Genomic DNA, 13,508 nt, shown 5'->3' with positions numbered 1-13,508 from the left:
TGGGAAGAAGAAAGGAAAGAAGAAGAATAAAACGGACAAAAATCCAAAGGAGAAACCTGAAAAATTGGAATCGAATGATGAAAAGCGCAAACCTCATTATCCTTTTCTCATTTGTGATGATGAACATTTTACAAGAGACTTCCCTCATTGTGCAGAGGTTGCGAAGATTGACAAAGGTTCCCAAACTCCTGCTATTTTGAAGGATCCTTTTCTAGCTCAAGATAGTAAGATGATAGGTTCTTCCTCGAGTGCCAATGAAGAACCCATACTAATGATGTCCCATGTTAGGATTGCAACTCGATCGCAAGATTATGGTAGTAAAAGTCCTGTTGATGGTAAAGAAGCAGAATCTTCTCATTCTAATCCATCAACCTCAGCTCCCGGTTCCGATCCACTACAGATCGAGAAACCTAATCCAGACTTGGTAGTCAAACCGCCCGCCAAGGGTATACTTCGAAAGTCAGCTTTCAATCCACATGCGAGAGCAGCTCAGTACTATAACATTGTTGAGGATTTAGCTATTTCACCCTTAGCAATGTCGGCTTTGGAAGTGCTACAATCATGTCCAGCACAACATAAATTACTTTTGTTGGCTATAGGAGCTGTTGATGTTCAGGACTCGAACCTAATAATTTTCGATCTAGAAAATAGTACACCACATTTACCTCATCAAATGGCTTTCCAAATCCCAGTGATAGTCAAAAACAGGCCTATTCATCGGATTGTAATTGATGAGGGAGCCTCAACGTGTATTATGTCGATACAGTGTTGGAGATCGCTTGGTTCTCCTTCGCTAAATCAATCCCCGACGATTCTAAAGGCCTTTGATGGCCGTGGGTTTCATCCTTTTGGCATTCTATAGGATTTGCCTATAGGGGTTGAAGGAAAAATCGTTAATCTAGATGTGGAGGTGGTTGATGCTCCTCTAGATTGCAACCTTCTCTTGGGTCAAAGTTGGTCTTACACTATGACAGCGGTCGTTTCATCGGTCTTTCGGGTTATAAAGTTTCCTCATATTGGAAAGATCGTAACAATAGACCAGCTGGCTTACTTTTCATCAGACCTAACCTCTTCGGAAAGTATTCAGCATGTCGGTAAAACGACCATCCCGTATAAGGATGTTGGAGTAGGATTAGTTAAAGATGCTGGTTTACTAGGAACTTTTCCTTTTCCTCCGATCAACGCATCGTCTTCATTTGCAACTATTCATATGATTACATCAGACACCATTTTTTATGATGATCCTTGGATCATTCCTTCTGAATTTGAGATAGACTCATTTGGTGATGTCATGCCTTTGAGTCCATATGAAATTGCGTATGAGGCCGTGCAATCATTTACCGACCCTTTTTCAACGGAAAATGACTTCATGAATGTGGCCCGTGAGTAATCACTTTTCACATCAAGCTCAGATCTAATCACGTTTTCTGAACTTGTTCACTCTGATGAGAAAATTCGTGAAATCCTATGTGTAGATGATTTACCATGGGAAGATATCCATCACAGATCTTCATTTTTACCCGAGAATGATCATTTTGAAAATGATTTCTCATCAGTTTTTACAACTGAATATGTCAAGGAGCCTCAGAATCCAATGAAACATCCTGATTCAGAGTTAAATTTGGGAAACATCTCTCGAAATTTTCCTATTGACATTTCGGTTAAGCCCAGAATTGTTGAGAACATTCATATAGTTGCCTCATGTACAGATGACGAAATTCAGATATATAAGGCCCTATTTCAAGAATTCTGCGACGTGTTTGACTGGTCCTATGAGGAAATGCCAGGAATTGATCCCGCGATTTTTGTTCATGAGATCAAGACTTACCCGGACGCTAAACCCATCCGGCAACGTTTGCGTCAGATTCACCCAAGAAAAGCTGCTGCAATTAAAGCATAAGTTGGAAAATTACTCAAAGCAGGTTTCATTTATCTGATCCCGTTAACGGATTGGGTATCCAATATTGTTCTGGTTAACAAAAAGCGAGGAACAATAAGAATATGCATCGATTATAGGGACATTAATCAAGCCTCTCCAAAGGAAAATTACCCAACTCCCTATATCGATCAAATCATTGATGATTGTGCTGGCAGTGAAATATTCTCCTTCATGGATGGTTTTTCCGGATACAATCAAATCAATATTCTACCTGCCGATCAACCAGAAAAGGCTTTCATTTGTCCATGGGGGACATTTTCTTATTGCAAGTTACCTTTCGGGCTTAAGAATGTTGGAGCAACTTTTCAAAGGGCCATGTCTTATGCATTTCATGACATCAAGCACATTGTGCAACCCTATCTCGATGACTTGCCTGCTCATTCATTACATCGAGTTGATCACCTCGTCCATTTACGAGAAATCTTTATGAGGTGTAGGCATTATCGAATTCGTTTGAACCCACACAAATGTGCCTTCTGTGTAGAAACGGGTCGATTGCTGGGGTTTGTAGTTTCGAAAGCCATCATTCGCAATGATCCCTTGAAGGTCGAAGCTATCGTCAAATTTCCTCCTCCTTCGAGTCTTCGCCAACTCCAAAGTTTGCAAGGGAAAGCAAACTTTTTACTACGATTCATTCCTAACTACGCCGAGGTTACAAAGGGTTTTACCTAGTTGTTGAAACAGAACACTCCATTCTATTGGGATGAGATAGCTCAGAAATCTTTTGATGCACTCAAACACGCATTGACCCATGCACCATTATTGCACCCTCCCAACTACAACCAAGATTACTTCTTGTATCTCGCCGCCTCTCATTCCACCATTGGAATGGTCTTAGTTCAGGAAGATGAACTCGGAACTGAGCATGTGATATATTACCTTAGTCGAACTTTAAATCCAACTGAGCTAAAATAATCACATGTGGAGAAATTGGCATTGGCAGTCGTTCAAGCTGTCCAACGTTTTTGTCACTACATTTTACTACGTAAAACTACCGTAATTTTGGATTGCAACCCTATGATCTACATTTTGACCAAGCAATTGCTAGAGGGCAAGTAATCTAAATGGATTGTTATCCTGCAGGAGTTCCACTTGGAATTTGAGAAATCCAAGTCTAAGAAATCTTTAGTCTTTGCGGAGTTAATGTGTGATTTCCCACGTTCTGACACGGAAACTGTGGCAGAGGAGCCCATTGCAGAGGAATCCTTGTTTCTAATCAGCACTTTAGATCCGTGGTATGGGGATATCATCGTTTATCTCCAGAACCAATCCTTTCGGCCAAAAATTTCAAGGTCAGAACGTCGAAAAGTTCGATTCCAGTCCCAACAAGTCAGGATTATTTGAGATACTCTTTATTGCCATGGGGCGGACTCTGTGTTTCCACGTTGCTTAACTCACGATGAAGCTGAAAGGGTTCTAAATGACTGTCACTCTGGAGCGTGTGGCGGTCATATGTCTGGGTATGCCACAGCCTAAAAGGTATTGCATGCTAGCTACTTCTGGCCGTCTTTATTTAAAGATTGTATTACGGTGGTCCGAAAATGCCACAACTTCCAAATTTTTGATCGAAAGATGCACGCTCCACCTACTCCTCTCCACCCTATAATTGTCGTTGGTCCTTTTGCCAAATGGGGTATCGATTTTATTACATGTAACCCTCACTCGGCCGGGGGGCATGCGTATATCATCCTTGCGGTAGATTATTTTACTAAGTGGGCCGAGGCGATGCCTACATTTGAGGCAGATGGCAAGACAGCTGCAATTTTCATGTTCAATCATATAATTGCTAGGTTTGGTGTCCCGCAAGCGATAATCACTGATCATGGGCGTCATTTTCGAAACGTTATGATGACCGAACTTATAGGCCAGCTTGGTTTACGTCACGATAGTTCAACCCCTTATTATCCACAAGCTAATGGTCTGGTTGAATCCATCAACAAAGTTTTAGTTATCATGATCTGACGAATCATTGGGATTCATCGGTTGAATTGGCATAACATGCTATTTTCAGTGCTTTGGGCGTACCAAACTTCAGTAAAAACATCAACAGGGTTCACTCCTTTCCAACTAGTCTATGGTTTGGAAACTGTGTTACCCATTGAATGCGAAATCCCGTCACTGCAAATGGCCATCGAGTTACTTCCAGTGACTTCCGAAGAGGAAAAGCATTTGTTATACTTGGCTCAATTAGATGAGAATTGATGTGATGCTGCATTGGCGATCGAAACTCACGCAAAACGCATGAAAGCTCAGTATGATCGAAATGTGACCCCTCGAAATTTTTCAGAAGGAGATCTAGTCTTAGTTTACGACCAAGCTAATGATAAATTAGGCGCTGGAAAATTCGTTCCTATGTGGCATGGTCCCTATGTTGTCAAGCGAAAGCTAGCAAAAGGGGCCTATGAATTGGTAGACTTTGACGGGGACTCTTTGGGTAAACCCAGAAATGGTCTTTACTTAAAGAGGTATTATGCTTAAAGAATGGGTATGGACATTTTTAGTTAGAATAGTTTTTCTTTCTAGCTGGTGTGTTTTAGTTTAAATAGTGTGCTTAGCTTAGAGAGTGTTTTTTCGTCATTATTTCTGCTTATCTTGGTTTTACTCTTGATATTGCAGATGTCGATGCCTCTCCAAACATACATTGGTTTCGCTGATGGTGCTTGTCGTAATACATGGAATGTTTCTTCCACAGCTTGGGTTATCTATTCGCCCTCTGATGAGTTAGTATCTATGCATGGGGTAAGCCTCGGTCAAACAACGAACAACATTTCCGAGTATAGTGCAGTGATTGAGTTATTATCTTAATCTATTTCATTTGGGATTCGGAGTTTGATAGTGAGGTTAGATTCTGAACTCGTTGTATTACAACTTAATAGAGTGTATGCCATTAGAAATCCAGTGTTATTAAGATTATTTTTGAGAGTGCGTCTCTTGGAACGTGAATTTGATTATATTGAATATCAGCATATTCCAAGATCTTTAAATACATTAGCAGATGCAATTGCTTCTCGAATGTTAAATAGACATTTGCAATAATCATACATGTAAATTTAAAACCATTCCATAACATGATTTACAAGATAATCCAGTAATAGTGATATATATATAGGAGTGTTTCAAAAATACATCATCCTCAATCATAGGTTGAAAAACACCTTATGATCGGCAAAAATGATAAGTACAAAAAACAAAAATGTCATATGTGCCCACAATAGGCGATCATCCTATCACTGGTGATGATCTCGATAAGAAACCACTGCACGGGCCACCTTGCAAAGGAACCTCCTAAAAGGTCCCGGGACCCCAATCACATAGCGCTGAAGTCAACAAGGAATGTCATCTATAGTGGTCTCCGGAATATCTCTGTCAAGTGCTCGAGATGACCCTCCAACTCGGCCAAAACCTCTGCTGACTCGTCCTGCAACTGGTTGTTTCCTCTCGTAAGGCCGGAGAGCGGCTGGTCGCTATGGACCCACATCTGCATTTGAAACTTTTGCTATCAGTTTTGAGACAATGGAAAAATAATAAAAAAATTAAAATAGGAAAAATGTTGAAAATGATTTTACCTGAGTCATCCCACTGCTCTCCTAGTGGAAGACCCATGTCTCGGTCACCATGAAAATCTACCCCAGCGTAAGGGAAGTCCTGAATAGAAAAGACCTAGTTTTCCAACCATTGGAAATACTCAGGTTTGAATCGAGCAACCTCTGTCCTCTCGTCCGGGTGATGGGCCATAGCTGCGACCTATCGCATTAGTTTGGGCTCTCGAGGAAGCCTAGCTCCAACAGTAAGGTGCTGCGGGATCAACATGGGAACCCTCTCTAGGCCAAAACTCACAACCAAAGCCCCATAACAAAAGGTCTTTAGTTGTCCGTTCTTGGCCCTGGTCAGTTGGCCTTTCAGATTGGCCAACATAGCATCGCACCAGTTGAAGATGGTGCCTCGAAAGCAATCAACTACCATACGCATCTGGGATCCGGTGGCAATATGTAATGCGGCAGCCCCGCAAAGTCTGGTGACAATAAACACAATCACCATGAGTTTAGGACGGGATATGGTATTTATGTCTATCCCTTTGTCTCTAGCCTGGCTGTTGCAGAACTCTAGCCAGAGGCTATCGACAGACTGGCCACCTGGCCTAGCCCCAAACAGAGTCAAGTCTTCGCCTCTCTTAGGCAAACTAGTCAAGAAATATATGTCCGCCGACTCGATTTCGAGCTGGTGGCCACCAATGAAGAAGCACTGGTCCTGGATGCTCCATCTGTCAACCAACCACTGTAAGAAATCCACCTGAACCCTCATGCCAGGAATGGCCCAGAATTTGTACAAGCCGCACACCCTCAAAGCATCAAGTTAAGGTTGATGATTCCATGTGGTAGCATCCACGTCCTCATGCTCTCGTTCATGCCAATCTAGCATGATGTACTCTCTGCATCAAGTAAAAAGATTAATTAAAATGCTAGAAATTATTTTGTTTGGTCCAATTTAGAAAAATTTTAGGTTAAAAACCCTTGTGGCGGGGAGCGCACCCTCCGAGTTAGACACAGTGCATGGGATCGCACTTTGTCTACATGGAAGGTGCGTACCCCTGACTTTTTCCCAATGGAGAAAAAGTCGGGGTCCGCAAGCCAGCAGTGGTAAACCTGTGGGCCCCCGTGCGTGGGTTTTAAGCCTAAAAACCCTCCCAAAAAATGAAATGAATGACTAAAACAAAAATTGAAATGGTTAAAAATGAACAGTAAGATGTTGTGTATTACCTGGAGAAGACGGTGTTCGATTCTGACGGTTGGATTTTCCGCAATCTTCACGGGAAGTTTTTTGAACGAAAGCACTATTTTCTCACCCAAAACTCAAAGGGTAGAAATGAATTGATGAAGGCCCTTTTTATAAGTTTTTTGAGTAAATAAATTGCGAATTTGTTTATGTTTCACTTTGGAAAGGTATTTTTGCGACATTTTTATCCTTTTCAAACAGGTATGTGTAATGTTTGCGTTTTTGTTCAGGATAATGGATTATTCAGGCGAAATCTATCATTTTCGACGGAAAAACATTTAGAGTCACCTTTAAGCTCTTTTCTGACTCCTAAAACATGAATAGATCGCTGAGTTTTTCTTTTAAACTCGTTAAAACGGAATTAAAAGATGGTCCACTTATAGCTCTTTTCCAACCGTAAAAACATGAAAAGATTGCCGGATTTTTGTCGTTTCAAATGCGATATTAGTTATAAAATGACGTGTCGTTGATCGCTTTTTTACTTTTTCGGATCAAGGGCACTAATGAAGAAAAGTACTCCTTCGTCATAAAAGATCAAGCGATTCTCTCAAGTATTATTTTATACTTTTTCAGGCTTGGGAGACACAAATTTACGAAAAAGGTCAAACCTAGAGTCTTCTTAAGTTTTTTCAGACTCTCTAAAATTGAAAAACGCCGAGTTTCTCCTATACTGGACTCGTTAAAATTTCACAGTAAAGGACCTGTTCAATTACAAACAGGAACGAACCACTCCTTATTAGGGTTCGAATTTAAACTAAGTTGGACTCATCCGAAGGATGAGCTTATAATCAAGCAAATGTTATCCTCCTCAAGCTTTTCAAAAATAAAGAGGTACTTGCCAAAAATGGTGGGGGAAAAAGAGAGAAAAATGAGCCTGTTTGTCATACTTTGTAACCGCTCTTGAACACGACACTTTTATTCACCTGGGTTGGGAAATCCTTTGCCTAACAGTTGATCAAACCACATTGAAAGTCTTCAGCCAGTTTCTGGGTATTAACTTTGGGTCAATTGTCACCAAACCATCTGTCGTGTCGTTATGTGTTCAAGATGTCACTGCCAATAAGCCATTCATCTGCAAAATATCTATCATCCATCTTGACCATCCCTGAGTCAGTCCTTGCAATTAAATTTCTTCGACTTAATCTATGATTTCGTGTTGTGGGCTTGCCTACGACGGATCGCTTTCTATCAACTTCAACTCATTATCTAGAAAGATGATCTAGAAATCATCAATACCTTGAGATCTGCATGCCTCAATGGCAGGTTTCTCACCTTTGATGACAAGTTGCATCATTGACCTTCGATCAAAGGATTCCGTGACATGTTTGCCATCAACACATTTATTCTCATCTCATGGATTGTACTGGGTACTTTAAGAGCCATTGACATCACTGGTGGTTTCTCTCACACTTGTTAATAGTTTACATCATTGACTGGTAATCAAGTGGTTTCTACCATGTTTGACTTCAGCACATTCATTCGCATGGATAGAATCGTACTGTTTCGGGAAGTAGAAATGAAGACCCTGGATCTAGTTTCCACAATCCAGGCTGGGAGGAATTTTGTATTCATTATATAATGGACTATTCATAAACAGATGGTTGCGTCCATACTGTGACCACATGAGTCTATACTTGTGATGTTTTACAAGGTCGTTCCTGTATCAGAGTAGTAGTTAGTTTTCTAGTCAGTTTTGATCTGAGTATGGGAATGCCTACCTCAGCGATGATATGATCTCATATATATATCTTGCATTGAATGTTTTAATAGGTTCCAACCGAGCTCTCCACAAGATGATCCTCGAAATGATAAAGTACTTCACTCTTCCTAAATGATAAATGAAATCCTCATCTACTACAGACTTCGCACTTTAGGGGGTAATCCGTTACACAAAAATATCGTCACCATGATTATTTGCAGTCAATATGGGTCTATCATCACTTGTACTGTCCTCCTAAGCAAGTCTCAGACCTCAGCTCTTCAAGTCAAGCTTTGGAAATAAGAGAAAGACATTAAAAATCAATGAAACTCCGGTTCCGCACTTTCTCTCACCGTTACCTGCGGTCCCGCACCTTTTGTTTACGAAAACTGCGGATCTACCCGCTCTGTCCCTCAAGGTGTGGATGCGGACCCCTATGAAAGTCAAAAGGTGCAAGTTTTATCTTAAAAAACTCACTTTGGGTTAATTCTAGAGGATTCCAGAAGGAATTTTGACGTCGATTGTTTGCTCTGAGGTGGTTCATGCATCCAAAAAGAGAAGGAGCTATCCCTTTGAAGGAGGGCTTTATCACTTTGAAGGAGGACCTAGTAACCTCCCTCCATTGCACTATAAATTCAGGCATTGGGCTGGTTGCTGGAGAGGTTAGAAGCTGAACATTTTTAAGGGTAAATGATGGTGAAATTAAGACTTCCTAGTTGAGCTTAAGAGGAGAGATCACATACCTTTTTGGCTTCATTAGGAAGTGAGTGAAACTTGTCAAAGTAGAGGAGATTTCTTGATGGACCCTAGGAGGAGCTTGTACAGCGTCAAGGAACAGGTTGTAAAGTTCTTATTCTTTTGAATTAATACAATCAAACTCATTTTTCTCAATAAGTATCTCATGTTATTTGTTTCATGGACTCCTTGACTTTCATGTTAAATATGTTTTATGATATTGGCTTTTCAGGTGCTATTTAATTTGTTTGCCTTGTTTGTGTTTGCAGATTCGCGACAAAGGAGCTCATTTGGACCGAAGGAGCGAGGGCATCCACAAACTTCCATTGGACCTAAGGTAGGCCCTAAAAACACTTGTTTTCCTTTGTTTATAAAAGCGTATTTGGAGAAAGATAGTGTCTGGTTGGCTTGCTTGTCATTAGGTCTTCTTTAGATTCTAGGAAGGTCTATCTTGTCCGCAAGATCGACTTATTCCATGTGACAGTGGTATCTCTTCCAATGTCATACTTTTTTAATCTCAAACACCTTGTAATTAGTGCTTTTGCACTTTATTAACTAGGTTCCATCAATTTATAGTTATGCTTGGTCTCCATGCTTTACACCCTAAATGAGTTTTGGAATTATGAACATTTGAAATGGGAAGTGTAACATTTGACTACTTAAAATCTTCATTGGCCTATATGTATATTGGTGCTGAGAGACTACCTTTCATCCTACTTGAATTTTTTTTATCATATATATGCCCCACCTTAAGTTGTCATCAACATATAACCCCAAATAATTATTTATTTACACCATATTTAGTGTGTCACCTCCAATTTCTATTTATGATTTATGAAAAATGGAGTGTAAGATTTTTCCAAATAAAGTATTCATTGTGTAACATTTATTTTATTGTAGGTAGACTACTTTTAACCCTTCTTTTAATCATTTTATCATTCATATGTGCCACAATAATTTCTCAAACATATTTATTCCCAGATATTTATAGTTGGTTAATAAATAGTGTGTCATGTCCAATGTCTATTTATGATTTGTTTTCCTCCAATTTAACAATAATATCACTAACTTAGTTTTTTTCATTACCCTTATATTTTCTTACTAAAAATAATGTCAATGTACAATTTGAAAGAAACAAAGAAACCTCAGAATTCTTTACCCATAATGTCCCAAGTATTTAATTATCTTCCTAAACATGAGCCTATAACGAATGCTAGAGTACTTTGACAATAAATTGGTCACTTTTAACACTATTTTGTTTCCTCCTACGAGTTTGAAACAAATTGGTTTAAACATAATTAGGTTGTGTAGTTCATATCTTTTAGTTCATGTCTTTTCTAACCATGTGTAACGACAATGAGGCGTATCAATATATGGAATTTCCCTTAGCTTATTTGAAATTTGTTAATTTCACTTATTTTTCCTTTTTGTTTTCCCACAATCTGTTAGTTCATGAAAAACAGTTTTGATCATAATAATTATCTAGCTCATGAATTTAGATGTGTGTAAAATCACAATAGGACACACTTATTTAATAGAGTTTTGGAATTGTCTTTTATTTATCCATTTCCTTTTTTACATCCAAAATATTTCCTATGAGTTTGAAAGAAATTCATTTGATCATAATGATTGCGTGGTTCTTTTGTAGCTAATGTTGTGTGGGTGTGTGTGAAATTGCATTCACAAACACCTGTTTTGTAGTTTCCTAGAATTTTCTTTACAACCATACAATTTCTTTGAAAATATTTCTTTCTCATCCTTTAAATACGGGTAAATTGAGGCACATTGTGCATTATCTAAATATGTTCTTAAGAAAACTTAATGTTTACATATCATTTACTTATGTTCTTAAGAAAACTTAATTTGTTCTTATCATTTCCTTATTTGCTTTTTTTGTCTCTCCCATAATCCCCCTAACAAGTTTGATACAAATTGTTTTGAGTGTAATGGTTATTAGTTCATTTTCCTGGCATGCGCTACGTGCACATCTGTGAAATCACATCCATACACTCATTTTGTAGCATAATCGAATTCAATTTACAACTATAAAATTTGTTTTGAAATTATTTTTTCCTAATTTTAAATGTTAGTAAGTTGATGCAATTTATTTGAGTTAACTGTAGTTCCATTTTTTCGAACATGTTGTGTGGACATTTGTGAAATCACATTCTTTCATACCTATTATGTAGCATCTTCAAAATTATATTTACAATTATAAAATTTTCTTTCAATATTTTTTTGTCCTTTCAATATGGAAAAATTGAGGAACTTTGTTAGAGTTGAACATATTTCTTGTGGCACATGTTGTGTGGATGTTTATGAAATCACATTCATGCACAACTATTATGTAGCATCTTTGAATTGTATTTTCTTGACTATAAAATTTTCTTTGAAATCAGTTTTTTTCCTCTTTTAAATATGGCTAAACGGAGGCACTTTCTTTGAGTTAAAAGAAGTTGGATTCTATAGCACATGTTGTTTGGACATTTATGAAGTCATGTTTATTCACACCTATTTTGTGTTTACAACTATAAAAATTTCTTTGAGTTTTCTTCTTCCTCCTCTAGATATGGGTAAATCAAGGAACTTTGCTCTAGTGAAATGTAGTTCCTTTTTGTGCCACATGTTGTGTGGACATTTTTGAAATCACATTCATATAAAACTATTTTGTAGCACGTTGAAAATTGTATTTACAACTATAAAATCTTACTTGAAATTATGTATCTTTCCTCCATTAAATATGGGAAAATTGTGGAACTTTGTTCGAGTTAAATATAGTTACTTTGTGTGTCACACGTTGTATGGATGTTTCTGAAATGACATTCATGAACAATGATTTTATAGGATCTTTGAACTCTATTTACAACTATAAAATGTTGTTTGAAATTGATTTTTTTCCTTTTGTAAATCTGGTTAGATTGAGGCACTTCGTTCGAGTTAAATAGACATCCTTTTGTCGCACTTGTTGTGCGTACATTTGTGAAATCACATTCATGCATAGCTAATTCGTAGAATCTTTGAAATTTTATTTAGAATATTAAAATTTTGTTTGAAATTATTTCTTTCCTCCTTTAAATATGGCCAAATTGAGGAACTTAGTTAGAGTTAATTGTACTTCCTTTTTGTTGCACGTGTAGTGTGGATGTTTGTGAAATCACATCCATGCACAATTATTTTGTAGCTTCTTCGAACTGTATTGACAACTATAAATTTTAATTTCAAATCATTTATATTCCTCCTTTAAATAAGGGTAAATTGAGGTCCTTTGTTAGAGTTAAATGTAGTTCCTTTTTGTGGCACGTGTTGTGTGGACATTTGTGAAATCATATCCATGCACGCTTATGTTGTAGCATCTTCAAAATTGTATTTACAACTATAAACATACTTTGACATTATTTTATTTCATCCTTTAAATATGGGTAAAGTGAGGAAATTTGTTCAAATTAAATGAAGTTCTCTTTTTTGGCCTACACTATGTGGATGTTTTTGGAATCACATTCAAGCATAGTTATTTTGTAACATCTTAGAATTGTATTTACAACTATAAAGAATTCTTTGAAAATATGTTTTCCCCCCTTTAAATATGGGTAAATTGAGGAACATTGTTTGAGTTAAATGTAGTTCCTTTTTGTGGAAAGTGTTGTGTATACATTTGTGAAAACACATTCATGTATAATTTGGAGCATGCATAAATTGTGTTTACAACTATGAAATTTTATTTAAATTTATTTTGTTTTCCTCCTTTAAATATGAGGAAATTGCGGAACTTTTTTCTAGTTAGATTTATTTCTTTTTTGTGGGATGTGTTGTGTGGATGTTTGTGAAATACCATTCATGCATAACCATTTTGTAACATCTTCGAATTGTATTTACAAATATATATTTTTTTGTTTTATTTATTTTTCCTCCTTTAAGTATGAGTAAATTGAGGCACTATGTTCAAGTTAAATGTAGTTCCTTTTTTTGGTACATGGTTTCTGGACATTTGTGAAATCACATTCATGCACAAATATGGATAGAAATTTTTTTTCATTGATGTCAAAGGTGATGAGGATGAAGGCAAAGGAAAAGAAGATGATGGGAGATTTTGAGAATATTTTGGCACTAGGAAGATGTCACATGTGTCAATGGCGTAGTATCCATATTAAAGGTGACGGAAAAAGAAGAGAACATTCGAAGAATAATAAATATCAATGCATGTATGGAAAAGGAGAAAATAGCTAACATGCAAAGCAACTTCGAGCCATTTTTTATAATGCATATAATCTAAAATGAAGTTGACACCCACTTAGATGGAGATGACTCAAAAGGAGCTTTCTAGTCATATATGAAAGCTCAAAAGTTGCCTCCTAGATCATAAGT

This window comes from Pinus tabuliformis, chromosome X (assembly GCF_031772625.1).
Source record: "Pinus tabuliformis cultivar Carrire ecotype Pingquan chromosome X, CPIR1, whole genome shotgun sequence".
Classification (NCBI taxonomy): domain Eukaryota; kingdom Viridiplantae; phylum Streptophyta; class Pinopsida; order Pinales; family Pinaceae; genus Pinus; species Pinus tabuliformis.
This window is presented reverse-complemented; position numbering follows the sequence as displayed.